Here is a 15,949-nt window from a genome sequence, read left to right as displayed (position 1 = left end):
GCCCAGAGCTTCACCCAAAAGCAGGGAGTCTGTTTAAGGCATAAAAAAGCAATAGCATGTTTTTTAAAAAAGATATGCAATTGGATTTCCATGAGGTTTCTGCAAAGAAATATCTGCCTTGCAAGAGGACTTGTGCTGGTTTGCTTAGAGTCATAACACCTGGACAAGCAGATATTTGGTCAATTTATCTATAGTTCTTTTGCTACTCATTTTTAACCCAGAAATCATAATGATGAAAGGGAAGAACTTTGCAAACCATCTATCCTGCCACCTTCTGTTTTGCAGATGAAAAAACTTGGACCCTGGAAGTAAAGACTCAAGCCCTAGATTACACTTTTATTTATAGAGGCAAAACCCAGGTGTCCTTACTCCTGACTACGTCTTCCTAAACTGTTCAGTGCAATGCTGAGCTACAATTCTTAAAATGGGTCTGGGTTACAAAAAAAACTTATGTGTTGTTTATGAATACTGGAACTTTAATTTAGCGCATAAATTTAAACAATTATCATGTTTAAAGGTAGATTTCCAAAGGTATTGTGCTTTGGGGGGAAAATGTCTATGATCTAGTCAAATGGCAGAAAAATATTTTTTATTGTTTTCGATACAAAACTCTGGTCATTGTAAATCATAAGATCATTCCCAAATTAAATAAGCAATTTATTAATAGAGCTAACACATTTTGGTTTAGAGTGATTTTCTCCCATGGCATTTGCTTTTTTTTTCTTTCTCATGTATTTATTTATCCTTATCTACCACAAGCTCATGAAATGTCCTCTCTAAGTAGCCCCTCACAATGTAAACATGTTTTGTAATCATTTTGGAACAGAAGAGGACCTGAATATTTTCATCTCCTCAGTTCCTTAGTGTTGCTCATGTTGCAAATGAAAAATAGAGTGGGAATCGTTTGGGGTCAGGAAGTTTGTGGAACTGTCTTATGGGGCTAGTTTCCAAGGAAATCCCATTTAAGGCTGACTGGAGGCAACTGGAAGAATGGATAGCAAGTGTGTTTTGATGCTCAGGAGCTCTACTAATTTTTCTTCTAAGCTCCAACAAGAGGCAAAGAGAATTCCTCTTTTGACATTAGAATCTTAGGTCCCTAAGAGTGAATCTGAGGGGGTAAAGTGTGGGTGAAATGGGTGAAGGGGAATCAAAAGGTACAAACTTCCAATTATGAGTCAAGGGTGAAAACTCTAATTTTAAACCCTAATTTAAAAAGATACATGCACCCCAGCATTCACAGCAGCACTACTTACAATAGCTAAAACATGGAAACAAACTAAACGTCCATTGACAGATGAATGGATAAAGAAGATGTGGTACATATATACAATGGAATTCTACTCAGCCATAAAAAACCCCCAAAATAATGCCATTTGCAGAAACATGGATAGACCTAGAGATTATCATACTAAGTGAAGTAAGTCAGACAAAGAAAGACAAATATCATATATCACTTAACATGCGGAATCTAAAAAAATGATACAAATGAACTTATTTACAAAACAGAAATAAACTCACAGACATAGAAAACAAACTTATGGTTACCAAGCAGGAAGCTGGGGGAGGGATAAATTAGGAATTTGGAATTAACATATACACACTACTACACATAAAATAGATAAACAACAAGGACCTAATATATAGCACAGGGAACTATATTCAGTATCTTGTAATAACATACAATGAAAAAGAATCCAAAGATAATTGTATATCTGTATCTATATCTGTATCTATATATATTAGGAAACTGTGACTGCCATTGCTAATTGCCTAATTCATCCATTCTCTTTTCTTATACAAAGAATCCTGGTTCATTTGGGGCAACAATGTATTCAGTTAAAATATTCAATCTCCCTTGGGAGTGACACATATACACTATTGATATTATGTAAAGTAGATAACTAATGAGAACCTACTGAATAGCACAGGGAACTCTACTTAATGCACTGTGGTGACCTAAATGAGAAGGAAATCCAAAAAAGAGGGCATATATGTATATGTATAGCCGATTCATTTGCTGTACATTAGAAACTAACACAACATTGTAAAGCAACTGTACTCCAATAAAAAATAATTTTAAAAAAGTAAAGAGTTTCGTTTTACACTTGCAAATAAGCTAATTTACTTACTTTTGGGGTTAAGTTTTATATTTTTGAATCATCATTTCTTGTTTCTGGCTTTGAATTTTTTTCATTTATTTAAGATATATGTATTAAATCTCAAAGAGGCAGCAAAAAGAAAAAAAAGTAAAAAAGAAAACGATGAAAAAAATATTCACTCTTCCACCTTTTCAATGAAATATAAGTGGAAGTCATTCCTTGGGACTTCTTGGAAAACTCTTTAAAACAGGATAATCTCCAATGGCTTTGCTTGTTTGCCCTTTGTTTTCTCTGGTTTTCTTGCCTGAAATACAGATGTAATGTTTGGAGAAGAAGCAGCAGTTCTATGATCATGAGGGTTAGTGACACACTATAGATGACAAATCCAGCAACTAGACTCGATCTTGTTTCTCAATGTTTTTATCAAGTAGCTGAAACAGCCTTGAACTGCATACCCTTAGATCTCACATTTGTTAAGTCACTGTGAAAGATTTCTATTACACAGGGCCTAATGCAGTTACAGACAAGGTTTTTTTTTAACCTATCCAGAGTAATTCTCAAAGTGAGGAGGAATTGACATTGTAGAATCTACCAAAGGGGTCTTTCACATTCCCTTCTCCATTCTGATATGCCCTCCAAAAAATGAATTGCTCCTCCTCTTATCTTGGTGAGAATGGCTGCCATTAAAAGCCACTGTTACTACTAGGAATGTCACTTGCCTCAGATGTGTTAGAAAAAGATAGGAACTTTACCTCCAGGGAAGCCCATAACAGATTGATTACTTGGAAGTCTTAAAGAGTTGGAGTTACTACAAATGTGGCTGGTATTAAACCGGCTGAAAGAAGTATGCCTGAAACTTCTGAGAGTCCATCCAGAGGAGCATCAGAAGATGCTTAGAATTTTGAAATGGACAATGAGGGGATTGGTGAAGTTAGGCTAGAAAGGATGGTTAACACTGTCGACAATAAAATAATTTTAACTTTGAAGGGCACCTTAATGGTCATCCAGTTGGATATCTCATATAAAACAAAACTTGACGTCTACCACATTTTTAGGAGGTGTCACCCAATCTTGCTTGACAACTTGCAGTGAGTAGGAGTTGGTGAATTCCTAAGGCAACCCATTCCATTGTTTAAAAGATTTAATAACTAGAATGTCCTTCTTCACAGTGAACTTAATAGTGTTGTATCTTAATATTAATACATGCCATTTACACAGCACTTTGCTATTTTTTATTTTAATAATACATTTTTTTAACCCATATCCTGAATATGATCATTTCAACATGTAATCAATATTTTAAAAACTATTTATAAGGTAAATAATATTTGCATTTCTCTTTTTTTCTTTTTTTGTTGTTAGTTTCTGGTGTACAGAAAGATGATTCAGTTATGTGTGTGTATATATATATATATATATATATATATATATATATATATATATACACATTGAATCACTTTTCTATTTCTTTTTCAGATTGTTTTCCATTATAGTTTATTATAAGATATTGAATATAGTTCCCTGTGCTATACAGTAGGACCTTGTTGTTTATCTATTTTATATATATAGTAGTATGTGTATGTTAATCTCAAGCTCCTAATTTATCCCTCCCTCCCTTTCCCCTTTGGTAACCATAAGTTTGTTTTTTGTTTTGTTTAATTAATTTATTTACTTTTTATACAGCAGGTTCTTATTAGTTATCTATTTTATACATATTAGTGTATATATGTCAATCCCAATCTCCCAGTTCATCCCACCACCACCACCACTGCCGGCCCCACTTTCCCCACTTGGTGTCCATACATTTGTTCTCTACATCTGTGTCTCTATTTCTGCCTTGTAAACTGGTTCATCTGTACCATTTTTCTAGATTCCACATATATGCGTTAATATACAATATGTGTTTTCCTCTTTCTGACTAACTTCACTCTGTATGACAGTCTCTAGGTCCATCCACATCTCTACATATGACCCAATTTCATTCCTTTTTATGGCTGAGTAATATTCCATTATATATATGTACCACATCTTCTTTATTCATTCGTCTGTTGATGGGCATTTAGGTTGCTTCCATGACCTGGCTATTGTAAATAGTGTTGCAATGAATATTGGGTGCATGTGTCTTTTTGAATTATGGTTGTCTCTGGGTATATGCTCAGTAGTGGGATTGCTGGGTCATATGGTAATTCTATTTTTAGTTTTTTAAGGAACCTCCATACAGTTCTCCATAGTGGCTGTATCAATTTACATTCCCACCAACAGTGCAAGAGTGTTCCCTTTTCTCCACACCATCTCCAGCATTTGTTGTTTATAGATTTTCTGATGATGCCCATTCTAACTAGTGTGAGGTGATACCTCATTGTAGTTTTGATTTGCATTTCTCTAACAATTAGTGATGCTAAGCAGATTTTCATGTGCCTCTTGGACATCTGTATGTATGTCTTCTTTGGAGAGATGTCTATTTAGGTCTTCTGCCCATTTTTTGATTGGGTGGTTTTTTTTAATATTGAGCTGCATGACCTGTTTATATATTCTGGAGATTAATCCTTTGTCTGCTGATTCATTTGCAAATATTTTATCCCATTCTAAGGGTTGACTTTTCATTTTGTTTATAGTTTCCTTTGCTGTACAAAAGCTTTTAAGTTTCATTAGGTCCCATTTGTTTATCTTTGTTTTTATTTCCATACTCTAGGAGGTGGGTCAAAAAAGATCTTGCTGTGGTTTATGTCAAGGAGTGTTCTTCCTATGTTTTCCTTGAAGAGTTTTTTATTGTCAGATATTACATTTAGGTCTTTAATGCATTTTGAGTTTATTTTTGTGTATGATGTTAGGGAGTGTTCTAATTTCATTCTTTTACATGTAGCTGTCCAGTTTTCCCAGCACCACTTATTGAAGAGGCTGTCTTTTCTCCATTGCCTCCTTTGTCATGATTAGTTGACCATAGGTGTGTGGGTTTATCTCTGGGGTTTCTATCCTGTTCCATTGATCTATATGTCTGTTTTTGTGCCAGTACTATATTGTCTTGATGACTGTAGTTTTGTAGTAAAATCTGAAGTCAGGGACTCTGATTCCTCCAGCTCCATTTTTTCCCTCAAGACTGCTTCGGCTATTTGAGGTCTTTTGTGTCTCCATACAAATTTTAAGATTTTTTTGTCTAGTTCTGTAAAAAATGCCATTGGTAATTTGATAAGGATTGCATTGGATCTGTAGATTGCTTTGGGTAGTATAGTCATTTTCACAATATTGTTTCTTCCAAGCCAAGAATATGGTATATCTCTCCATCTGTTTGTGTCATCTTTGGTTTCTTTCATCAGTGTCTTACAGTTTTCTGAGTACAGGTCTTTCACCTCCTTAGGTAGGTTTATTCCTAGGTATTTTATTCTTTTTATTTCAATGATGAATGGGATTGTTTCCTTAATTTCTCTTTCTGATCTTTTGTCATTAGTGTATGGGAATGCAAGAGATTTCTGTGCATTAATTTTGTATCCTGCAACTTTACCAAATTCACTTGTTAGCTCTGGTCGTTTTTCGGTGGCATCTTTAGGATTTCCTATGTATAAGTATCATGTCATCTGCAAACAGTGTCAGTTTTACCTCTTCTTTTCCAATTTGTATTCCTGTTCTTTTCTTTTCTTCTCTGATTGCCATGGCTAGGACTTCCAAAACTATATTAAATAATAGTGGCGAGAATGGACATCCTTGTTTTGTTCCTGATCTTAGAGGAAATGCTTTCTGTTTTTCACCATTGAGAATGATGTTTGCTGTGGGTTTGTCATATATGGCCTTAATTTTGTTGAGGTAGTTTCCCTCTATGCCCACTTTCTGAGAGTTTTTATCCTAAATTGGTGTTGAATTTTGTCAAAACATTTTACTGCATCTATGAGATGATCATATGGTTTTTATTCCTTAATTTGTTATATGGTGTATCACATTGATTGATTTGCATATATTGAAGAATCCTTGCATCCCTAGGATAAATCCCACTTAATCATGGTGTATTATCCTTTTAATGCGTTGTTGGATTCTGTTTGCTAGTATTTTGTTGAGGATTTTTGCACCTATGTTCATCAGTGATATTGGTCTGTAATTTTCTTTTTTTGTAGTATCTCTGTCTGGTTTAGGTATCAGGGTGATGGTGGCCTCATAGAATGAGTTTGGGAGTGTTCCTTCCTCTGCAATTTTTGGAGGAGTTTGAGAAGGATGGGTGTTAGCTCTTCTCTAAATATTTGATAGAATTCATCTGTGAAGCCATTTGGTCCTGGATTTTTGTTTGTTGGAAGATTTTAATCACCGTTTCACTTTCATTACTTGTGATTGGTCTGTTCGTATTTTCTATTTCTTCCTGGTTCAGTCTTGGAAGGTTACACCTTTCTAAGAATTTGTCCAAATCTTCCAGATTGTTCATTTTATTGGCATAGAGTTCCTTGTAGTAGTCTCTTAGGATGTTTTGTATTTCTGTGGTGTCTGTTGTAATTTCTCCTTTTTCATTTCTAATGTCATTGATTTGAGTCCTCTCCCTCTTTTTCTTGATGAGTCTGGCTAAAGGTTTATGAATTTTGTTTATCTTCTCAAAGAACCAGCTTTTAGTTTTATTGATATTTGCTATTGTTTTCTTTGTTTCTATTTCATTTATTTCTGCTGTGATCTTTATAATTTCTTTCCTTCTACTAACTTTGGGTTTTGTTTGTTCTTCTTTCTCTAGTTCCTTTAAGTGTCAAGTAGATTGTCTACTTGAGAGTTTTCTTGTTTCTTGAAGTAGGATTGTATTGCTATAAACTTCCCTCTCAGAATGGCTTTTGCTGCATCTAAGGTTTTGGATCGTCCTGTTTTTGTTGTAATTTTCCTGTAGTTATTTTTTGGTTTCCTCTTTGATTTCTTCAGTGATCTCTTGGTTATTTAGTAACATATTGTTTAGCCTCCATGTATTTGGTGTTTTTACATTTTTTCCCCCTGTAATTGATTTCTAATCTCATAGCATTTTGGTCGGAAAAGATGCTTGATATTATTTCAACTTTCTTAAATTTAGCAAGGCTTGATTTGTGACCCGAGATGTGATCTATCCTGGAGAATATTCCATGTTCACTTGAGAAGAAAGTGTAATCTGCTGTTTTTGCATGGAATGTCCTATAAATATCAATTACATCTATCTGGTCTATTGTGTCATTTAAAGCTTGTGTTGACTTCCGGGAAGATGGCGGAAGAGTAAGACGCGGAGATCACGTTCCTCCCCACAGATACACCAGAAATACATCTACGCATGGAACAACTCCTACAGAGCATCTACTGAACGCTGGCAGAAGACCTCAGACCTCCCAAAAGGCAAGGAACCCCCCACGTACCTGGGTAGGACAAAAGAAAAAACTAAACGGAGACAAAAGGATAGGGACGGGTCCTGCACCAGCGGGAGAGAGCTGTGAAGGAGGAAAAGTGTCCACACACTAGGAAGCCCCTTCGCGGGTGGAGGCTTCGGGAGGCGGAGTGGGGGAGCTTGGGAGCCGCGGAGGAGAGCACAGCAACAGGGGTGCGGAGGACAAAGCGGACAGATTCCAGCGCAGAGGATCGGGCCGACCGGAACTCGCCAGCCGAGAGGCTTGTCTGCTCGCCCGCCGGGGCGGGCGGGACTGGGAGCTGAGGCTCCGGCTTTTGTCGGAGCGCCGGGAGAGGACTGAGGTTGGCGGCGTGAACACAGCCTGCAGGGCGTTAGTGCACCGCGGCTGGCCGGGAGAGAGTCCGGGGAGAAGTCTGGACCTGCCGAAGAGGCAAGAGACTTTTACGTCCCTCTTTGTTTCCTGGTGCACGAGGAGAGGGGATTAAGAACGCTGCTTGAGAGAGCTCCAGGAACGGGCGCGAGCCGCGGCTAAAAGTGCGGAGCCCAGAGACAGACATGAGACGCTAGGGCCGCTGCTGCCGCCACCGGGAGGCCTGTGTGCGAACACAGGTCACTAGCCACACGCCCTTCCGGGGAGCCTGTGCAGCCCGCCACTGCCAGGGTCCCGGGATCCAGGGACAACTCCCCCGGGAGAACGCACAGGCGCGCCTCAGGCTGCAACGTCTCGCCGGCCTCTGCCGCCGCAGGCCCGCCCCACACTCCGTGCCCCTCCCTACCCCCGGGCCTGAGTGAGCCAGAGCCTCCGAATCAGCGGCTCCTTTAACCCCGTCCTGTCTGAGCAAAGAACAGACGCCCTCCGGCGACCTACACGCACAGGCGGGGCTAAATCCAAAGCTGAGCCCCTGGGAGCTGTGAGAACAAAGAAGAGAAAGGGAAATCTCTCCCAGCAGCATCAGAAGCAGCGGATTAAAGCTCCACAATCAACTTGATGTACCCTGCATCTGTGGAATACCTGAATAGACAACCAATCATCCCAAATTAAGGAGCCGTGTGGATGAAAGGCTCTTGGTGCTGCAGCCAGGAGTCAGTGCTGTGCCTCTGAGGTGGGAGAGCCAACTTCAGGACACTGATCCACAAGAGACCTCCCAGCTGCACATAATATCAAACAGCAAAAATTTCCGAGAGATCTCCATCTCAACGCCAGCACCCAGCTTCACTCAACGACCAGCAAGCTACAGTGCTGGACATCCTATGCCAAACAACTAGCAAGACAGGAACACAACCCCACCCATTAGCAGAGAGGCGGCCCAAAATCATAATAAGTCTACAGACACCCCAAAACACACCACCAGACGTGGACCTGCCCACCAGAAAGACAAGATCTAGCCTCATCCACCAGAACACAGGAACTAGTACCCTCCACCAGGAAGCCTACACAACCCACTGAACCAACCTTAGCCACTGGGGACAGACACAAAAAACAACAGGAACTACGAACCTTCAGCCTGCAAAAAAGGAGACCCCAAACACAGTAAGATAAGCAAAATGAAAAGACAGAAAAACACACCGCAGATGAAGGAGCAAGATAAAAACCCATCAGACCTAACAAATGAAGAGGAAATAGGCAGTCTACCTGAAAAAGAATTCAAAATAATGATAGTAAGGTTGATCCGAAATCTTGGAGATAGAATGGACAATAGAATGGACAAAATGCAAGAATCAGTTAACAAGGACCTAGAAGAACTAAAGATGAAACAAGCAACGATGAACAACACAATAAATGAAATTAAAAGTACTCTAGATGGGATCAATAGCAGAATAACTGAGGCAGAAGAACGGATAAGTGATCTGGAAGATAAAATAGTGGAAATAACTACTGCAGAGCAGAATAAAGAAAAAAGAATGAAAAGAACTGAGGACAGTCTCAGAGACCTCTGGGACAACATTAAACGTACCAACATTCGAATTGTAGGGGTTCCAGAAGAAGAAGAGAAAAAGAAAGGGACTGAGAAAATATTTGAAGAGATTATAGTTGAAAACTTCCCTAATATGGGAAAGGAAATAGTTAATCAAGTCCAGGAAGCACAGAGAGTCCCATACAGGATAAATCCAAGGAGAAATACGCCAAGACACATATTAATCAAACTGTCAAAAATTAAATACAAAGAAAACATATTAAAAGCAGCAAGGGAAAAACAACAAATAACACACAAGGGAATCCCCATAAGGTTAACAGCTGATCTTTCAGCAGAAACTCTGCAAGCCAGAAGGGAGTGGCAGGACATATTGAAAGTGTTGAAGGAGAAAAACCTGCAACCAAGATTACTCTACCCAGCAAGGATCTCATTCAGATTTGATGGAGAAATTAAAACCTTTAGAGACAAGCAAAAGCTGAGAGAGTTCAGCACCACCAAACCAGCTCTACAACAACTGCTAAAGGAACTTCTCTAGGCAAGAAACACAAAAGAAGGAAAAGACCTACAATAACAAACCCAAAACAATTAAGAAAATGGGAATGGGAACACACATATCGATAATTACCTTAAATGTAAATGGACTAAATGCTCCCACCAAAAGACACAGATTGGCTGAATGGATACAAAAACAAGACCCATATATTTGCTGTCTACAAGAGACCCGTATGCTAACACATATATATGGAATTTAAGAAAAAAAAAATGTCATGAAAAACCTAGGGGTGAAACAGGAATAAAGACACAGACTTACTAGAGAATGGACTTGAGGCTATGGGGAGGGGGAAGGGTAAACGGTGACAAAGCAATAAAGAGGCATGGACATGTATACACTACCAAACGTAAGGTAGATAGCTAGTGGGAAGCAGCCGCATAGCACAGGGAGATCAGCTCGGTGCTTTGTGACCGCCTGGAGGGGTGGGATAGGGAGGGTGGGAGGGAGGGTGACGCAAGCGGGAAGAGATATGGGAACATATGTATATATATAACTGATTCATTTTGTTGTGAAGCTGAAACTAACATACCATTGTAAAGCAATTATGCTCCAATAAAGATGTTTAAAAAAAAAAAAAAAGAAATGTGCCCAAAGTCACATAGGCAATAAGGGAAGTTGGACTCAAACCCAGGCAAGTCTGGCTCTAGAGTCTGTGTTCTTAGCCTCTATGCAAACTGCCTCCCTAGGGTGCTATATTTAAGAATAAATACCCAATTTTCTTTTTGTTTCCTTCTCTCCCTTACTTCAGAAGTTGATATTTGATATTTCAATTTACCAGGCAGGGACTTCCCTGGCAGTCCAGTGGTTAAGACTCCTCGCTCCCAATGTAGGGTTTGATCTCTGGTCAGGGAAGATCCTGCATCCCGCGTGGCACAGCCAATAAAATGAAATGAAATGAAATGAAATGAAATAAATTTACTTGGCATTAGTTGCACTCATTTAATCTGGGTTTGCTGAATTATAAGGTATATTACCGATATTCAACAACCAAAAATAAGGCAAATAGCATTGAGACACTTTTACTTACAACAGATTGATATTAGTCATGTTGCAGCTTTGCTGTCAGCAGCAGCGTAGAACATTTTCCAGCAGTGTCCTTCATCGGGTGTCTCTAGATGGCCCAAAGAAAAGGATATTTAGTACTTTCAATTGTTAAGACACTTAAGCCAGGTTGAGATGGAAAATACAGAGCTCTAGCATTAGGAAAGAAAAAGAAGATGGGGTAAGATAAAGGAATTTGATAGAGGTACAGAAAAATAAGAATAATAGAGGATAAAGCAGAACAATTTTTTAATAGTAAAAAGGAAGAAAAAGAAGCCAATAGCAAGTGCTCTATAAATAAGGGGCCAGGGAGTAAAAAAAAAAAAAAAAAAAAAAATAAAGCTTGTGTTTCCTTATTAATTTTCTGTCTGGATGACGTGTCTATTGGTGTAAGTGAGGTGTTAAAGTCCCCCACTATTATTGTGTTACTGTTGATCTCCTCTTTTATAGCTGTTAACAATTGCCTTATGTATTGAAGTGCTCCTATGTTGGGTGCATATATATTTATAATTGTTAGATTTTCTTGGATTGATTCCTTGATCATTATGTAGTGTCCTTCTTTGTCTCTTATAATATTCTTTATTTTAATGTCTATTTTATCTGATATGAGTATTGCTACTCCAGCTTTCTTTTGATTTCATTTGCATGGAATATCTTTTTACATCCCCTCCCTTTCAGTCTGTATGTGTCCCTGGGTCTGAAGTGGGTCTCTTGTACACAGCATATATATGAGTCTTGTTTTTGTATCCATTCAGTGAGCCTGCGTCTTTTAGTTGGAGCATTTAATCCATTCACATTTAAGATAATTATCGATATGTATGTTCCTATTACCATTTTCTTAAATCATTTTGGGTTTGTTTTTGTAGGTCCTTTTCTTCTCTTGTGTTTCCCACTTAGAGAAGTTCCTTTAGCATTTGTTCCAGAGCTGGTTTGGTGGTACTGAATTCTCTTAGCTTTTGCTTGTCTGTAAAGCTTTTGATTTCTCTGTCGAATCTGAATGATATCCTTGCTGGGTAGAGTAATCTTGGTCATAGTTTCTTCCCTTTCATCACTTTAAATATATTGTGCCATCCCTTCCAGCTTGTAGAGTTTCTGCTGCAAAATCAGCTCTTAACCTTATGGGAGTTCCCTTGTATGTTATTTGTCATTTTTCCCTTGCTGCTTTTAATAATTTTTCTTTTCTTTAATTTTTGTCAGTTTGATTACTATGTGTCTTGGCGTGTTTCTCCTTGGGTTTATCCTGCCTGGGACTCTCTGTGCTTCCTGGACTTAGGTGGCTTTCCTTTCCCATGTTAGGGAAGTTTTTGACTTTAATCTCTTCAAATATTGTCTCAGGTCCTTTCTCTCTCTCTTCTTCTGGGACCCCTCTAATGCGAATGTTGTTGTGTTTAATGTTGTCCCAGAGGTCTCTTAAGCTGTCTTCATTTCTTTTCATTCTTTTTTCTTTATTTTGTTCCAAGGCTGTGAATTCCACTACCCTGTCTTCCAGGTCACTTATCTTTTCTTCTGCCTCAGTAATTCTGTTATTGATTCCTTCTAGTGTATTTTTCATTTCAGTTATTGTGTTGTTCATCTCTGTTTGTTTGTTATTTAATTCTTCTAGGTGTTTGTTCTTTAACTCCTCTAGGTCTTTGTTAAGCTTTTCTTGCATCTTCTCGATCTTTGCCTCCATTCTTTTTCTGAAGTCCTGGATCATCTTCACTATCATTATTGTGAACTCCTTTTCTGGAAGGTTGCCTATCTCCACTTCATTTAGTTTTTTTTCTGGGGTTTTATCTTCTTCCTTCATCTGGTACTTACTCCTCTGCCTTTTCATTTTGTCTATCTTTCTGTGAATGTGGTTTTCGTTCCCCAGGCTGCAGAATTGTATTTCTTCTTGCTTCTGCTGTCTGCCCTTTGGTGGATGAGGCTATCTAAGAGGCCTGTGCAAGCTTCCTCATGCGAGGGACCGGTGGTGGGTAGAGCTGGGTGTTGCTCTGGTGGGCAGAGCTCAGTAAATCTTTAATCTGCTTGTCTGCTGATGGGTGGGGCTGTGTTCCCTCCCTGTTGGTTGTTTGGCCTGATGCAACTCAGCACTGGAACCTACCCGGCTCTTTGGCGGGGCTAATGGCAGACTCTGGGAGGGCTCACACCAAGGAGTACTTCCCAGAACTTCCGCTGCCAGTGTCCTTGTCCTCACGGTGAGCCACAGCCACCCCCCACCTCTGCAGGAGACCCTCCAACACTAGCAAGAAGGTCTGGTTCAGTCTCCTATGGGGTCACTGCTCCTTCTCCTGGGTCCTGATGCACACACTACTTTGTGTGTGTCCTCCAAGAGTGGAGACTGTTTCTCCCAGTCCTGTTGAAGTCTTGCAATCAACTCCCTCTAGCCTTCAAAGTCTGATTCTCTAGGAATTCCTCCTCCCGTTGTTGCCAGACCCCCAGGTTGGGAAGCCTGATGTGAGGCTCAGAACCTTCACTCCAGTGGGTGGACTCTGTGGTATAAGTGTTCTCCAGTTTGTGAGTCACCCACTCAACAGTTATGAGATTTGATTTATTGTGATTGAGTCCCTTCTACCATCTCATTGCAGCTTCTCCTTTGTCTTTGGATGTGGGATATGTTTTTTGGTGAATTTCAGTGTCTTCCTGTCAATGATTGTTCAGCAGTTAGTTGTGGTTCCAGTTCTCTCACACGTCCTTCTACTCCACCATCTTGAACCAATGAGCACTTTGCTATTTTTATTTAAAGAGATTTCAGATGATCACTTTTGACTTGATAGTCATAAAAATCATGTGAATCACTTAAAATGATACTATTATCCCTATCTGAGCGTCTGTAAACAAGTGTAGAGAGGCTACCTATACTTGCTCAAAGTTGTGGAATTCCTAGGTGGAGTAGTGAATTTGAATTCAGGACTAATGGGATCTGAGTCAAGCTCTCTTTCAAATTGTTATTTATTCATTCAGTATTGATTTACTGAACCCCTACTATCTACTGGTCACTGTGTTAAGTGCTGAGGCTCTAGTGGTGAACAGGACACACATACCCCTGGCCTTCCTACAGCTAATAATCTAGTAACTACCTACCAGTAAGCCCTACCTTTAGCCTCTGATATAGCACAGAGCAGCAGGTATATTCCTTCCTTCACACATCAGTCATTTATTTATCAAATGACTTCATAGGTGTCTCTTATCCAAACTAAACATCCTATTCTTTCAACAGCTCCTACCAGGCCAGGGATTTTAAAACCATCTACCAGGCTTATCACTTTCTTCTGGACACCCTCTATTTTGTCAGTCTCTCTCATAAGGACTAGAGCCTTGAATCAGACACCTCTGCTCCCAATATGGTCTTGGAGACTATGGCCTCAGGTGATAAGAAGGTTGAATGCTATGAGTGCACCTTGAGCTTATCAACATCTATTTTGGTTTCTCATGACAATGTTGCCTTGTGTTCACTTTGTGATTCACTAAAACCATTAGAGGGTCTTCCTATGGATTACCATCAAGTCAAAACTCTTCCATATTTTACTCAAGACTTTGATGTTTTACATTTCAATGCTGGACTTTAATGTATTCCCATTAAATTTCACTTCATTATCTGGACCATTATTACATCTTTTGAGATCATCCTTATCTTGATTCTGTCATGTCTAAGGTTAACTGTCTTTCTCAGTTTTGCATTATGAATAAATTAGATAATCATGTCTCCTGTGTTACTGATAAAAATGTTGAACTGAACAATTTCAAAGAAAAAACACAGTTAACACTCTATCCAGATAGGTTAGTCCCAATCTGTTAACCTTATACTTGAAATTCTATTCACTCATTCATTCCACAAATTTTAAGAATATCTTATTCTGGGCTAGATGCTATGATGGAAAATGAAAACACCTGAGTATGTAAGTTAGGAATGATTGACATGTTAACAGGTAAATGCAGCATGACAACTACTTCACTGCTAGTAGGCTCTAGTGAAGAGGTCACAGAAGAGAATACAGTCAACTCAACCTGGAAGGAGCTGGTAGGACCTCAAATGTCATCCAACTCAAGTATGTCATGAGGGACTTCTGCCGAAACCACTATGAACTAATTCAATAGATTAGATATTTCTCCAATGTTCCAAGCTTGGAATCATATCCAAGCTTGATACTGAAGTTATTTGCTATGACTTGTTCTCAGTGATCCCAAATTGGATCCTATGGTTGACTTTGTGTTTTTACACCCCAGAGAGTACAATAAAACTCCATAATTCCCTTTTGATTTCTTCTGAGTTAAGCAGTTAACATACATGATTCTGATAATCTTCTTCCATGACATGAACATTGTAAAAGACCTCTAGATTACATGTTCATCAGCTAATTTTGCCTGAAGCCCCTTTTCTGATCCTTAGCTATTTGGCAGATGAAGCCACACTTCTATACCATCACAGCCAGTAGCTTCTTCCACTTTTTTTCTCTCCTTAGCCTTGAGTGGGAACCTCATCAGCATCCAAGAGGAGGTCCAGAACCTCTCCAGCCATGTAGGAGCAGTTATCAGTTCCAAACCTCAGTTATGGCCTTCCTCAGTCACATAGCACAGGGCTGTTTATTGTACACATCCCTGGGAGTCCATGAGCTTTGGTATTTTTTTTTGTTTTGTAGAATCCAACATGTTTCTCATGCACTATTTACATATTATTGCTAGCATTTTGGAAGTTTCTTTTCCAAATTTTAATTTATAATATTTATGATTGCACTTTTTTGGTACCCACTAAGTGCAAAACCAAGCATTAGATATTGGGAAGGCAGAGGTAGATACAATGCTGAACAAGAACTGGTCTGGGACCATGATACGAACTGATGATCCAGTGTGGGAGGAAGACCTGCACAAGTCTAATACAAGGAAGTGGCTATTCCGGTTTCTTTTTGATGGGCAAGCATTTTGCAAAGACTTAAGTATGTGTGTGTAAGGCAAAAACAGTCATTTAAAAATACCTTTTAAAAAGTCTTTTCACTGGCGGGGAAAAAGAGCATAAAATTGTTGTTGTCAC

The sequence above is a fragment of the Grampus griseus genome, assembly GCF_964374135.1.
Source record: "Grampus griseus genome assembly, chromosome: 1".
NCBI lineage: Eukaryota > Metazoa > Chordata > Mammalia > Artiodactyla > Delphinidae > Grampus > Grampus griseus.
Note: the sequence above shows the minus strand (reverse complement) of the source record.